Source organism: Leptopilina heterotoma, unplaced genomic scaffold, assembly GCF_015476425.1.
Source record: "Leptopilina heterotoma isolate Lh14 unplaced genomic scaffold, ASM1547642v1 Lhet_152, whole genome shotgun sequence".
NCBI lineage: Eukaryota > Metazoa > Arthropoda > Insecta > Hymenoptera > Figitidae > Leptopilina > Leptopilina heterotoma.
The window spans coordinates 1,116,575-1,131,366 of record NW_025110868.1 but is presented as its reverse complement, the minus strand read 5'-3'; the positions used below and the strand labels follow the sequence as shown (position 1 = coordinate 1,131,366).

The 14,792-nt window shown below is 23.4% G+C and overlaps 1 protein-coding gene across 2 annotated transcripts in view; it reads left to right on the top strand.

The window, feature by feature from the left end:
- LOC122498593 (tyrosine-protein phosphatase non-receptor type 13-like) overlaps window positions 1-14,792 on the top strand; it is a 244,057-nt gene that overhangs the window by 106,757 nt on the left and 122,508 nt on the right. The window contains exon 1 of one of the 2 annotated variants that reach the window (XM_043606393.1): window positions 10,942-11,046. The exons of the other annotated variant lie outside the window; for it this stretch is intronic. The gene's annotated coding sequence lies outside the window, so the exon portion shown is untranslated. Of the gene's footprint in view, window positions 1-10,941; window positions 11,047-14,792 lie in introns of those variants that run through there. 2 annotated transcript variants of the gene reach the window in all.

Here is a 14,792-nt window from a genome sequence, read left to right as displayed (position 1 = left end):
TATTTCTAGATTATATAGTTAAAAGTTACGTGGAACAAATTTAACTTTTCAATTTTAGTTTATTGGAATTAAAGTGAAAAAATTTTTTTACTCTATTAATTAAAGAAATTTAGTATTACAAAAATGCGGAAAATTAAATCATTTTCTACACTTGATTGGAAAGTGACAATTTTTCTACACTAAATTAGTAATATTTTTTAAAGAAAGAAACCAAAAACGGTTTCTTTAATTCTTTATTGCCAAAAAAAGCTATTTCTCTTTCTAGTGTTATAAAGATAACATTACCCCCCTAGTATAAAAAAATGGTTATTTTACTCCCTAGTGTCAAAAAGGCTACTTTTCCCCATTAATTTCGAAAAATGCCATTTAGAATAAAATTAGTCCTTATAAGAATGTAATTTTGTATTGGAAAAAATTAAATGTTTAGAATTTAAAAGAAAATTCTGAATTTCTGTGTCTTTTTCTTCGTCTTATAAAGTATGAAATTACCATAAATTTGAACGCAAAACCATCAATTTTTTCTATTTCTGACAATAATTTTAATTTCAATTCTCTTGAAATTAGTTTCAATTTTAAAAATTTTAACGCAATTCTTTGAAAGAATTCAACTATCTTGATAAATATTCAAACTCTTTCCAGAAATTTAATTATTTTCAAAAATTTTTTTAAAATACATATTCTTAACAACATTTTAATTATCTTGATAAATAGCAAAATTCTTCATCGAAATTCAATTATATTCAAAAATTTTTATAAAATTCATTGCAAAATTCAATTATTTTCATAAATAATAGTATTCACCACAAGAATTCAATTATTTTCAAAATTATGAAAATTTTTCGCAGAAATTCAATTATTTTCGACAATTTTTATAAAATCAATTGCAAAATTCAATTATTTTCATAAATAATAGTATTCACCACAAGAATTCAATTATTTTCAAAATCAATAAAATTCTTCGCAGAAATTCAATTATTTTAAAAAATTTAAAACAAAATTCTCGTCAATATTTCAATTATCTTTATAAATAGCAAAATTTTTTTCGCCAAAATTCAATTATATTCAGGAATTTTTATAAAATTCATTGTAAAATTCAATTATTTTCATAAATAACAATATTTATCACAATAATTCAATTATTTTCAAAATTAATAAAATTCATCGCAGAAATTCAATTATTTTCCGAAATTTTCTTGAAATTCATCACAAGAATTCAATTATTTTCAAAATTAATCAAATTCATCGCAAAAATTCAATTATTTTCAGGAATTTTCTTGAAATTCATCACAAGAATTCAAATATTTTCAAAATTAATAAAATTCATCGCAGAAATTCAATTATTTTCCGAAATTTTCTTGAAATTCATCACAAGAATTCAATTATTTTCAAAATTAATAAAATTCATCGCAGAAATTCAATTATTTTCCGAAATTTTCTTGAAATTCATCACAAGAATTCAATTATTTTCAAAATTAATCAAATTCATCGCAAAAATTCAATTATTTTCAGGAATTTTCTTGAAATTCATAACAAGAATTCAATTATTTTCAAAATTAATCAAATTCTTCGCAGAAATTCAATTATTTTCAAAATCAATCAAATTCTTCGCAAAAATTCAATTATTTTCAGGCATTTTCATAAAATTCATCACAAGAATTCAATTATTTTCAAAAATTTTAATAACATTCATTGCAAAATTTAAATTATTTTTAAAAATTTTTCTTAATTCAATAATTTTTATATCTAATATTTTAATAAAATTTCCCAAAAGTATTCAATTATTTAAAACCAATTTTGACAAAGTTTTACACGAATAATCAATTATTTTCTAAAATAATGAAAATTTCACAGGAATTCAATTATTAAAAATACAATATTTGTATAAATTTTTTCAAAGAAATCAATTATTTGAACCTTTTTTTTATAAAATTCTTCTTAATAATTCAATTATTTTCATAAATAATAAAACTTATTGTAGAATTTCAATTATTTTGAATACAATTTTAATCAAATTTGTCGAAAAATGTAATTATTCTTAAAAATTTGATTAAAATTCGTCGAAACAATTCAATTATGAAAAAATTTGTTGATAAGATTACAATGTATAAAAATTCAATTTGAAGAAACATTTAATTATTCAATAAACCATTTACCTATGTTCGTGTTTAAAATTTTAAATAATTGAATGTCATTTAAAGTTTTAGATAATAATTGAATTTTTGAGAAGTTACTAAAAATTGCAATTTTTAGAAATAATTGGATTTTTGTAAAGGTTCGAAATTAAAATCTTTGTTAATCTGAATCTTTTTCATACTTTTAATTAAAAATTCTATGAAACTATTTTTTTCAAAAAACCTAATTAAAATTTTTTACAATTATTTCAAGTTTTTATTTTCTAATGTATATTTAATTGAAGAATTTTCGAATAATTGAAATTTCACGTAAAATTGAATTTTAAACAAATGGATTTAAAAATTCTCAAAGAACAACTGTTTCAAAAATTATTAAAAACAATTGATTTAAAGAAGAATTTTATTTAAAAATTGTAGAAAATAATAATTGAATTAAAAATGATGAAAATAATTTTGAAATAGTCACAATAACAATATTCTTATATTATAATATAAAATAATGATTTTATCACTCACCTTTAATTATTATAATTTATTGAATTTCAAAAGGTTTGAATTATAAATTTTGAAAATCTTATAGTTTCCATGGAAAAATAATAATTGATTTTATTTAAAAATGAAATTATTAGTGTTTTTTTTTTAATAATTTTACAATTAAGGAAATTCGTAAATAATTTTGTCTTTAAATGAGGGAAAAGTCAGGAAAAAACAAAATTATAATTTTTATAGCAAAACCAAATAGAGAACAAAAAGTATTATCTACAACTTCTTCTACCACAAAGTTACACATATACAAACTTGTCAACCCGTCCCCCCCACTCCCTCTTTTTTGCCGTGAATTGAAACTTCATGCATGTAAATGTTTTCAGCCCGATAGGTGTCATTTTTCTTTTGAAGTTTTTTTTGTTGCACCCAAGAAACGAATTTGAAATTTTAGCTTTGGGCGCGTTAGAGATTTTCAACCTATATTGGAATTTGATCATCGCATATGTTCTGCATAAAAAGTAGAGGAAAAATCGAGTGCAGGAGGATGTATCGAGTGAGACTTGTATACAAAACATATGTCTATCGTCAAATGTTCGAAAAGAGGTGGCTTGACGTGGAAACGTATCAAAACTTGTTTTTATTTTTTTATTTATTTTTTTTTTCAGTAACTCTACAAAACTTTATGTAAACAGTTTCACTTTCAAAAAAAAGTTGAATTTCTCTCTTTCAAACTTTTTTCCCTCTATTATTCATATTTGAGAGAAACTTTTCGCAGTGTTGAAAGGAAAAACATTTTATACAGTGAATGACTATAAATATTTTTTTCAGTGTTGGAAAAGGTTAATTTTTTTAGCTATTGTCAAAATAGATTAGTTTACACTACTGAAATTGAAATTTTCTTTAATTATAGTATATAATAATTTATTAATTATATTATTTTATTTACTGGTGATTAAAGTTTTATTTTTTCCCCAGTCGGAAAAGTGGTATTTTTCGCACTTGTTACAAAAAATACAATTTTCGTCACTAGGGGGTAAAGTAGATTCTTTCCAAACTGGAGAATAAAGTAGCATTTTCGACACTAGGAGTAAAAGGTTTGTTCACTATAGTGTTTAACTAGAAAATAAATAAACACAAGGAAATAATTATAAAATCATTTTTTGCCACTCGGGGGTAAAGTGGTTGTTTTCGACACTAGAGACTAAAGTTTCTAAGGTCTTTTTCGATCCCAGTTATTAAGTCAAACTTTTTATAACACTACACAAAAGAAACTAATCATTTTTTAATGCTTGGAAATAAATATGAAACCATTTTCCACACTAGGGGGTAAAGTACCTATTTTCGGCACTAGAGACTAAAGTATAATCTTTTTCGATCCCAAAATTTCAACATTTTTTAACACCAGGAAAAAAAAGCCAGAAAATAAATATTTTTCCAACAGGGTTGCCACAAATATTTAATTTTATTGTTCCCTGACTTTTCCCTGATTTCCAGACAAAATTTTCACTTTTTCCCTGACCCTAAAGAATATTCTGAATTCTGATTCACTCTAAAAATTATTAGATACTCAAAAAAATGTTCTATTACATTTATTTACAAATTTCTTTAATTGTAAAATTATTCGAAAACATCAATAACTTCTTTCTTAAATAAATATTTAATCATTATTATTTTTTTTTAATAATTTAAATCATAAAATTTTTTAAAATAAGTTAATTATTTACAAAAATTCTAAAAAAAATCCTTCGCAAGAATTCAATTAATTTTATAAACAGTACAATTTCACAAAAAAATTCAATTATTTAAAAAAAAATGTAATTGATATGTTTTTAGGACCTTAATTTTAATCAAAAAACAGTATTTGAAAAAAATTTAATAAAATTCGTTGCAATAAATTCGTTAATTCATTTTTAAATCAATTTTTATTGGAAAATTCTAGAAAAATTCAATTATTTAAATTAAAAAATAAATAATTTATTGAATAATTAAATGTTTGTTAAAACTGAATTCTCATAAAGAATTTTATCAATAAATTTTTAAATAATTGAATTCATTTGACAAATTTTAATAAAATTTTTAAGAATAATTACATTTATCGAGGAATTTGATTAAAATATTGCATAAAAAATAATTAAAATCCTGCGATGAGTCATGAGTTTTATTATTTATCAAAATAATTAAAATTTTCCCAAGAATTTTATTAAAATTTTCATAAAATAATTCAATGTCGGAGAAGAATTTCATTATTTATAAAGATACATAATTGGATTTCTGCGAAGAATTTTATTACTTTTGAAAATAATTTAATTCTTCCAACGAATTTTATTCAAATTTATAAAAATAACTGTATTTCTGTGAAGAATTTTATTACTATAATTATATAAATAATTGAATTCTTACAACGAATTTAATTCAAGTTTATAAAAATAATTGAATTTCGGTGAAGAATTTTATAATTTATAAAAATAATTGAATTCTTGAAAAGAACTATGTTAAATTTTTTTTGAACAATTAAATTCTCGAGACAAATTTTAGAAAAATCTTTTAAAATAATTAAAATTTTTCGAAAAATTTTATGAAATTTTGTATTTTAAATAATTGAATTCCTGTGAAAATTTTATTACTTATGAAAATAATTGAATTCCATTACTTTTGAAAATAATTGAATTCTTGTGATGAATTTTATGAAAATTCCTGAAAATAATTGAATTTCTGCAAAGAATTTGATTATTTATAAAAATAATTGAATTTCTGCGAAGAATTTGATTAATTTTGAAAATAATTGAATTCTTGTGATGAATTTCAAGAAAATTCCTGAAAATAATTGAATTTCTGCGATGAATTTTATTAATTTTGAAAATAATTGAATTCTTGTGATAAATATTGTTATTTATGAAAATAATTGAATTTTACAATGAATTTTATAAAAATTCCTGAATATAATTGAATTTTGGCGAAGAATTTTATTGAATTTGAAAATAATTGAATTCTTGTGGTGAATACTATTATTTATGAAAATAATTGAATTTTGCAATTGATTTTATAAAAATTCCTGAAAATAATTGAATTTCTGCGAAAAATTTTCATAATTTTGAAAATAATTGAATTCTTGTGATAAATATTGTTATTTATGAAAATAATTGAATTTTACAATGAATTTTATAAAAATTCCTGAATATAATTGAATTTTGTCGAAGAATTTTGCTATTTATAAAGATAATTGAAATATTGACGAGAATTTTGTTTTAAATTTTTGAAAATAATTGAATTTCTGGAATCATTTGTAACTTTTCAAAAATTCCATTTTTTTTAGTTTTTTTTTTACTAAAATTCTTCTATTAATCTAGTATTTATGAAAATTGTAAAAATTATTCATTAAATAATTTATAAGTCATAATTTTATGATATTTTTTGAAAAATTAAGTTATTTAAAAAGAAATGATTGTCAGAAATTGAAGGTTTTGTATTAAAATTCGAGGTAATTTCATAGTTTACGAGGCAAAAAGGAAAAAAAATGCAGAGTTTTCTCATGAATTTTAAAAATTCAATTTTTTCCAGTACTTTTAGTAAAAATCCCTGACTTTTCCCTGACCAATTTTACTTTCCCTGACTTTTCCCTGACCTGTGGCAACCCTGTCAAAAAAAAATCTATAGATTAAAATCTATAGAAAATTAAATTTTCTATTCAAGGAAAAAGTTCCCACAGTAAAAAGTAAAATTATGTAAACAGAAGATGCGTCAATAGTAGTAAGATTCTAAGGTATTACTTGTTGTTCAGGAATGATTGAAATGTCTGCTTGCAATGTGGATTGAATATCAGTAAACGATAATGAGAAGCGAAAGCGGAGTACTGAAATGTTTACTCTGTTAAAATGCAGAATAATCCAGAGAGAGAGAGAGAGAGAGAGAGAGGGGGGGGGGGAGTTTCAGTAAATTCCCATACGTCAGAAGACTGTCAAAATACCCAAGATATTCAAAGTTGAAATTGTGGAAGAGTCAGAAGGCGTGTTATCGTTTACGAAAGTAGACTCCCTGTCGAACCGTTTGTTCAAGCAAATTGATTCAAAGTTATTCTGATTCTCACACAGACAAAAAACAAAAAAAAAAAAAAAAAAAAGAAGCAGAAGAAGAAGAAGGAAAATTATTCTCTCAAAGGAAAAATGTTTCCTCTTGAAAATTTTTATACCATTTCTCCATAATATACATAAACACACATATAAGTAAAAAATACAATTTTACATGTATGTAAAAAAATAACATTTATATCCGCGTCACGTTTTAAAATTATTATCTCGTAATATTTTCAATGATAGAGATAAATATATAAAAATTTTAAAATAAAATACTATGAAAAATTAATTTTCTCAGTATATATCTAGTGTAAAAAGGGAAATTAAATATTCATGTAAAAATATCTTCTTTTTATTCGTAATTTTTTTTTAAACCCTCCAGGAAATCTCCGTTTTTCTAAATTTTTCCCTGTACTAATAAATTATTTCACAATTTTTACGTGGAAAAAAAATGAAATCAAGGGAAGGGCAATTTGACATTTGGGGAATCAAATAATTCATCAGCCAAAAGTTCCCAAGTAATGGTAAACAGATGATGCACATCAGAGAGAGAGAGAGAGAGAGAGAGATAAAAAGAGAGAGAAAGAGAGAGAAAGTGAAACATGTCTAATTAAGCTTTTAACCACAGAGACAATTTATTTTCAACATTTCATTATCGATTCTACATTAATAAAAGTTATTTCAAAAACAATTTTAGTTTCAACCATTTAACAAAAATTCTATTGTTAATCAAGCAATTCTTGCAAAGATTTTTATTTCATTTTTGTTTTTAAATAATTAAATTCTTCTGAAGAATTAAACAAAGAATTTATTAATTTTTTATCAAATAATTGGATTTTCCAAAAGAATTTTATTATTTATGAAAATAATTAAATTCTTGCGAGAATGTGATTTAATTTTTTTTTTAAATAATTGAATTTCTGAGAAGTATTTTATTAATTATAAAAATAATTGAATTTTATTTTTATAAATTTTATTAAAAAAATTTTATTAAACATAATTATTTATGAAAATAATTGAATTATAGAGAAAGTTTTTAACACTTTAGAAAATAATTCAATTCTTTCAATAAATTATATAAAAAAAAAAATTATTACAATAATTTTTTAAAAAATGTTTAAATTTCTGAGAATAATTTTATTATTTATGAAAATAATTGAATTTTTGCGAAGAATTTTAATTATTTAATTATTTTAAAATAATTGAATAAATGTGAAAAATTAAAGAAAAAATTAAAGAATTTATCAATTTTTTAAAAGATAATTGAATTTTTACAAAGAATTTTATTTAATTCTTTTTAAATAATTGAATAAATGTGAAAAATTCAAGAATTTATCAATTTTTTAAAAAATAATTGAATTTTTGAGAAGAATTTTATTATTTAATTAAACTTGTGAATTCTTGCGAAGAATTTTATTTAAATCTTTTTAAATAATTGAATAAATCTAAAAAATTAAAGAATGAATTTTTTGAATTTATCAATTTTTAAAAAAGTAATTGAATTTTCTTGAGAAGCATTTTATTATTTATGGAAAAATAATAATTGTTATTCTTGCCTGGAATTTTATTAAAATTTTTATAAATAATTGACTTTTCGTGAAAAATGTTATTGCTTGTGAAAATAATTGAATTCGTTTTTAAATAAATTCTTATTAAAAAGTTCAACTGAAATTCAATTATTTAAATACAAAAATAAATAATATATCAAATAATTGAATGTTTCTCAAAATTTAATTTTTATAAAGAATTTATCAATTGTTTAAAAAAATAATTCAATGCCTAAGAAGAATTTTATTATTTATAAAAAAAATTGAACTCTTGCAAAGAATTCATTTTAATTTTATTTAAATTTTATTGAATTCTCGTGAAAAATTTTATAATTTTGGAAAATAATTGAATTCCTAAGAAGATTTTTATTAAAATCTTTAGAAATTAATTAGATTTTTATAGAAAACAATTGAATTTTTATAAAAAACATTATGATAATTTTTGAAAATAATTAAACTCTTAAGAATAATTCAATTATTTATGAAAATAATTGAAATTTTTAAGAAAATAATTCATGTTAATAATTTTGTTATTTAATAAATAATTGAAATTTTGAGATGACTTTTAATAAAATAATTGAATTTTCGCGAAAAATTTATCAATTTTGTAAAAAATAATTGAATATCTGAGAATAATTTTATTATTTATATGTAAATAATTGAATTTTTGTGGAGAATTTTATTTAATTCTTATTGAATAATTGAATTCTTGTGAAAAATTTTATTATTTGGAAAAATAAATGAATTCTTGGGAAGAAATTAATTTAATTTTTGTTTAAATAATTGAATTCTCGTGAAAGTATAGGTAATTGAATTGTTGAGAAGCATTTTACTATTTATGCGAAAATAATTGTATTCTTGCCTGGAATTTTATTTAAATTCTTTATAAATAATTGAATTTTCGTGAAAAATGTTATTGCTTGTGAAAATAATTGAATTCTTGCGTTGTAGAATTTTATAAAAAAGTTTTTAAATTGATTTTTTTAAAAAAATTTTATGAAATCTTTTAAATAATTTAATTCCTGTGAAAATTTCATTATTTATAAAAAAAAATTGAATGTTTGCGAAGAATTTTACGAAAAATCTTTTGTGAAATTTTATTAAAATTTTGTAGATATTGAAAATCATTGATTTTCGTAAAGTTTTTGAGAATAATTGAATCGTTTTAAAGAATTTTATTAGAATTTTTTTTTATTGTAATTATAATTAATAATATACTTAAATAAAATATTTTTTTATTGAATTAAATTTCTTTAATTTCTGGTAGCGAAAGAAACTGCTTTGCTTCATAGTGGGAAAAGAAGCTAATTTTTCTCTTACGAAGGGAAATAATATATTTTCTTCCCTAGTGTGGAAAAAAGCTACTTTATCGTCAGTGCAGAAAAAAATCTACTCTAATTTCCCAGTGGCGAAAAAATTACAAAAAATCTCCAAGTGTCAAAAGAAGACGCTTTACCCCCTCGAGTCGAAAAAAGTTACTTTATTTATTTATTAATTTAATTTTTTCATTTAGATTCTTCTCTAACTAAAATCGAAATTACCTCGATAAAATTTCGATTTGCTTTTGTCTCGATAATAAATTTTAACACATTTTTTCAAACAATTATCAAATTGAAAAAAACTGTGAAATAATGTTTTGTTATCACTTACAGATTTTCCTATCACATTGAAGTTATATCGTTAAAATTTAATCTACATTTTTTCACATTTTTTTTCTACATAATACTATCTTTCTTATTCCATCTAAACGACCCAATAAACCTGCACTGATTTTCTTTTTTCAAAGAGCGAAAGAAAACAACCCTTTTCATTATTACAAAAAGCAAATCTTTAAAAAAAAGAATTTTATTATTTCGAAAACAAGACCAATAACAATAAGTACAAGACCATTTTCTCTCTGTAATGTTAAATCGATGAAGAAAAAAAAAGCATTCACTGATTATAAATCGCACCTCAAATGACATTGATTTGTTAACCTTGTCCTCTTGAATTAAAAAGAGAGGAGAAAAAAAGAAAGTTGTTTCATGAGCCATTCGATTTTGCAATATGAAGAAAGGTCAATTTAAAATGTTATTGACGAATTTCTAATGCATCGACGTGAACAATGCTCTTGGTCTGATAAAAAGTACGCAAATACCTACAAATTTTATAAATTTTATAAATTTTATAATTTATAAAGTGAAAAATGAAATGTAATGTTAATTTTTAAGGGTGATTCTCAGGGTTTCCACAGTACAAAAGGTTTAAATAAAATAATTTTAGAATTAAAACAAATGTTTAATAAAAGTCACTGAGATGTGGTACTAACCCCTTAAATAAAAAAAAAAAAATTTTTTTTTTCAATTACGCTATTACTAAAAAACAGTGAAGATTAATCAAAAGTTTGAAGCAGATTTTGAAAATAATTTAGAAAGTTATTAAATAGTTAACAGTGGGAAATCAAAAGTGACCGCTGAGTGAAGAATCACCCACATAAAAGTGAAAAGAAAACGAAGGAAAGAAAAAAAAGAAAAAAAGAAGAAGAAGAAGAAAAATAAGAAAGAATGTCCAGTGTACAAGTGTGAGTGTAATGGTGAAGGGGGTCACACAGGATGCAGCTAATGACTTTGAACTCTCTCTTGATGTTTGACCTCGTGTTCCTGTTCTTCCTGTTTCTTGTGATGATGTCCTGTCTAGTCTATTACCTACCAGGATCACGAGGTCACACTACAACATCCGCGACTGCCGCCGCCGTTGCCGCGGCCGTTTCCTACGAGGTCATTGAAGCAAGAACGCCACCACGTACCGATGCACCAATCGACAATGTTTGAGGTGAGATTAAAGTCGAGTCAAATTAATGAGGATACACGAGGAAAACTTTTATACCAAAAAACAAAAATTAAAAAATCACTATCAGAATTTTATACACAATTCAAACACGATTTATATTGATTATTGATGGTATACGGGAGTTAATGTCGTTGCTTGAAAAACGATGTCGCTGATCAACTATTTCTTTTATATACTGTCATTAAAAAATTTATCATCGCCCCCGCAATAATTCTACCCAGTGTGTACGTTCTAGAACTATTCTAGAACAATTAATGAAAATAAAGAACAGTTCTAGAACGGTTCCAAAATTGTCCCAGTACGTGCTCACTGGGTTAATAGCTTTAAAAAATTTAATTGTTAATAAACTATTCATATTTTTGTTGCCTGTTGTTCATTAGATGTTTATTTACAAGAAATCTCTTTAGTAAAATGATTTTGGCCAAATTCCTTGCCAAAATACTCCATCCGCCAATTAGCAGACAATCGAATTTTTGAGTTTTTGGAAGTTGATAGCTTTTAAAAATTTAATTGTTCATAAACAATAGATTTTATTGTTGCCTGTTGTTCAATAGATGTTTATTTACAAGAAATCTCTTTAGTAAAATGATTTTGGCAAAATTCCTTGCCAAAATACTCCATCCGCCAATTAGCAGACAATCGAATTTTTGAGTTTTTCGAAGTTAATAGCTTTAAAAAATTTAATTGTTCATAAACAAAAGATTTTATTGTTGCCTGTTGTTCATTAGATGTTTATTTACAAGAAATCTCTTTAGTAAAATGATTTTGGCAAAATTCCTTGCCAAAATTCTCCATCCGCCAATTAGCAGACAATCGAATTTTTGAGTTTTTCGAAGTTGATAGCTTAAAAAAATTTGGTTTTTGATAAACAAAAGATTTTAATGTTGCCTGTTGTTCATTAGATGTTTATTTACTAGAAATTTATTAAGTAAAATGATTTTGGCAAAATTCCTTGCCAAAATACTCCATCCGCCAATTAGCAGACAATCGAATTTTTGAGTTTTTCGAAGTTGATAGCTTTAAAAAATTTAATTGTTCATAAACAATAGATTTTATTGTTGCCTGTTGTTCATTAGATGTTTATTTACAAGAAATCTCTTTAGTAAAATGATTTTGGCAAAATTCCTTGCCAAAATTCTCCATCCGCCAATTAGCAGACAATCGAATTTTTGAGTTTTTCGAAGTTGATAGCTTAAAAAAATTTGGTTTTTGATAAACAAAAGATTTTAATGTTGCCTGTTGTTCATTAGATGTTTATTTACTAGAAATTTATTAAGTAAAATGATTTTGGCAAAATTCCTTGCCAAAATACTCCATCCGCCAATTAGCAGACAATCGAATTTTTGAGTTTTTCGAAGTTGATAGCTTTAAAAAATTTAATTGTTCATAAACAATAGATTTTATTGTTGCCTGTTGTTCATTAGATGTTTATTTACAAGAAATCTCTTTAGTAAAATGATTTTGGCAAAATTCCTTGCCAAAATTCTCCATCCGCCAATTAGCAGACAATCGAATTTTTGAGTTTTTCGAAGTTGATAGCTTAAAAAAATTTGGTTTTTGATAAACAAAAGATTTTAATGTTGCCTGTTGTTCATTAGATGTTTATTTACTAGAAATTTATTAAGTAAAATGATTTTGGCAAAATTCCTTGCCAAAATACTCCATCCGCCAATTAGCAGACAATCGAATTTTTGAGTTTTTCGAAGTTGATAGCTTTAAAAAATTTAATTGTTCATAAACAATAGATTTTATTGTTGCCTGTTGTTCATTAGATGATTATTTACTAGAAATTTATTTAGTAAAATGATTTTGGCAAAATTCTTTGCCAAAATACTCCATCCGCCAATTAGCAGACAATCGAATTTTTGAGTTTTTGGAAGTTGATAGCTTTTAAAAATTTAATTGTTCATAAACAATAGATTTTATTGTTGCCTGTTGTTCAATAGATGTTTATTTACAAGAAATCTCTTTAGTGAAATGATTTTGGCAAAATTCTTTGCCAAAATACTCCATCCGCCAATTAGCAGACAATCGAATTTTTGAGTTTTTCGAAGTTGATAGCTTTTAAAAATTTAATTGTTCATAAACAATAGATTTTATTGTTGCCTGTTGTTCAATAGATGTTTATTTACAAGAAATCTCTTTAGTAAAATGATTTTGGCAAAATTCCTTGCCAAAATTCTCCATCCGCCAATTAGCAGACAATCGAATTTTTGAGTTTTTCGAAGTTGATAGCTTAAAAAAATTTGGTTTTTGATAAACAAAAGATTTTAATGTTGCCTGTTGTTCATTAGATGTTTATTTACTAGAAATTTATTAAGTAAAATGATTTTGGCAAAATTCCTTGCCAAAATACTCCATCCGCCAATTAGCAGACAATCGAATTTTTGAGTTTTTCGAAGTTGATAGCTTTAAAAAATTTAATTGTTCATAAACAATAGATTTTATTGTTGCCTGTTGTTCATTATATGTTTATTTACTAGAAATTTATTTAGTAAAATGATTTTGGCAAAATTCCTTGCCAAAATACTCCATCCGCCAATTAGCAGACAATCGAATTTTTGAGTTTTTGGAAGTTGATAGCTTTTAAAAATTTAATTGTTCATAAACAATAGATTTTATTGTTGCCTGTTGTTCATTAGATGTTTATTTACAAAAAAACTCTTTAGTAAAATGATTTTGGCAAAATTCCTTGCCAAAATACTCCATCCGCCAATTAGCAGACAATCGAATTTTTGAGTTTTTCGAAGTTAATAGCTTTAAAAAATTTAATTGTTCATAAACAATAGATTTTATTGTTGCCTGTTGTTCATTAGATGTTTATTTACTAGAAATTTATTTAGTAAAATGATTTTGGCAAAATTCCTTGCCAAAATACTCCATCCGCCAATTAGCAGACAATCGAATTTTTGAGTTTTTCGAAGTTGATAGCTTAAAAAAATTTGGTTTTTGATAAACAAAAGATTTTAATGTTGCCTGTTATTCATTAGATGTTTATTTACTAGAAATTTATTAAGTAAAATGATTTTGGCAAAATTCCTTGCCAAAATACTCCATCCGCCAATTAGCAGACAATCGAATTTTTGAGTTTTTGGAAGTTGATAGCTTTTAAAAATTTAATTGTTCATAAACAATAGATTTTATTGTTGCCTGTTGTTCATTAGATGTTTATTTACTAGAAATTTATTTAGTAAAATGATTTTGGCAAAATTCCTTGCCAAAATACTCCATCCGCCAATTAGCAGACAATCGAATTTTTGAGTTTTTGGAAGTTGATAGCTTTTAAAAATTTAATTGTTCATAAACAATAGATTTTATTGTTGCCTGTTGTTCATTAGATGTTTATTTACAAAAAAACTCTTTAGTAAAATGATTTTGGCAAAATTCCTTGCCAAAATACTCCATCCGCCAATTAGCAGACAATCGAATTTTTGAGTTTTTCGAAGTTAATAGCTTTAAAAAATTTAATTGTTCATAAACAAAAGATTTTATTGCTGCCTGTTGTTCATTAGATGTTTATTTACAAGAAATCTCTTTAGTAAAATGATTTTGGCAAAATTCCTTGCCAAAATTCTCCATCCGCCAATTAGCAGACAATCGAATTTTTGAGTTTTTCGAAGTTGATAGCTTAAAAAAATTTGGTTTTTGATAAACAAAAGATTTTAATGTTGCCTGTTGTTCATTAGATGTTTATTTACAAAAAAACTCTTTAGTAAAATGATTTTGGC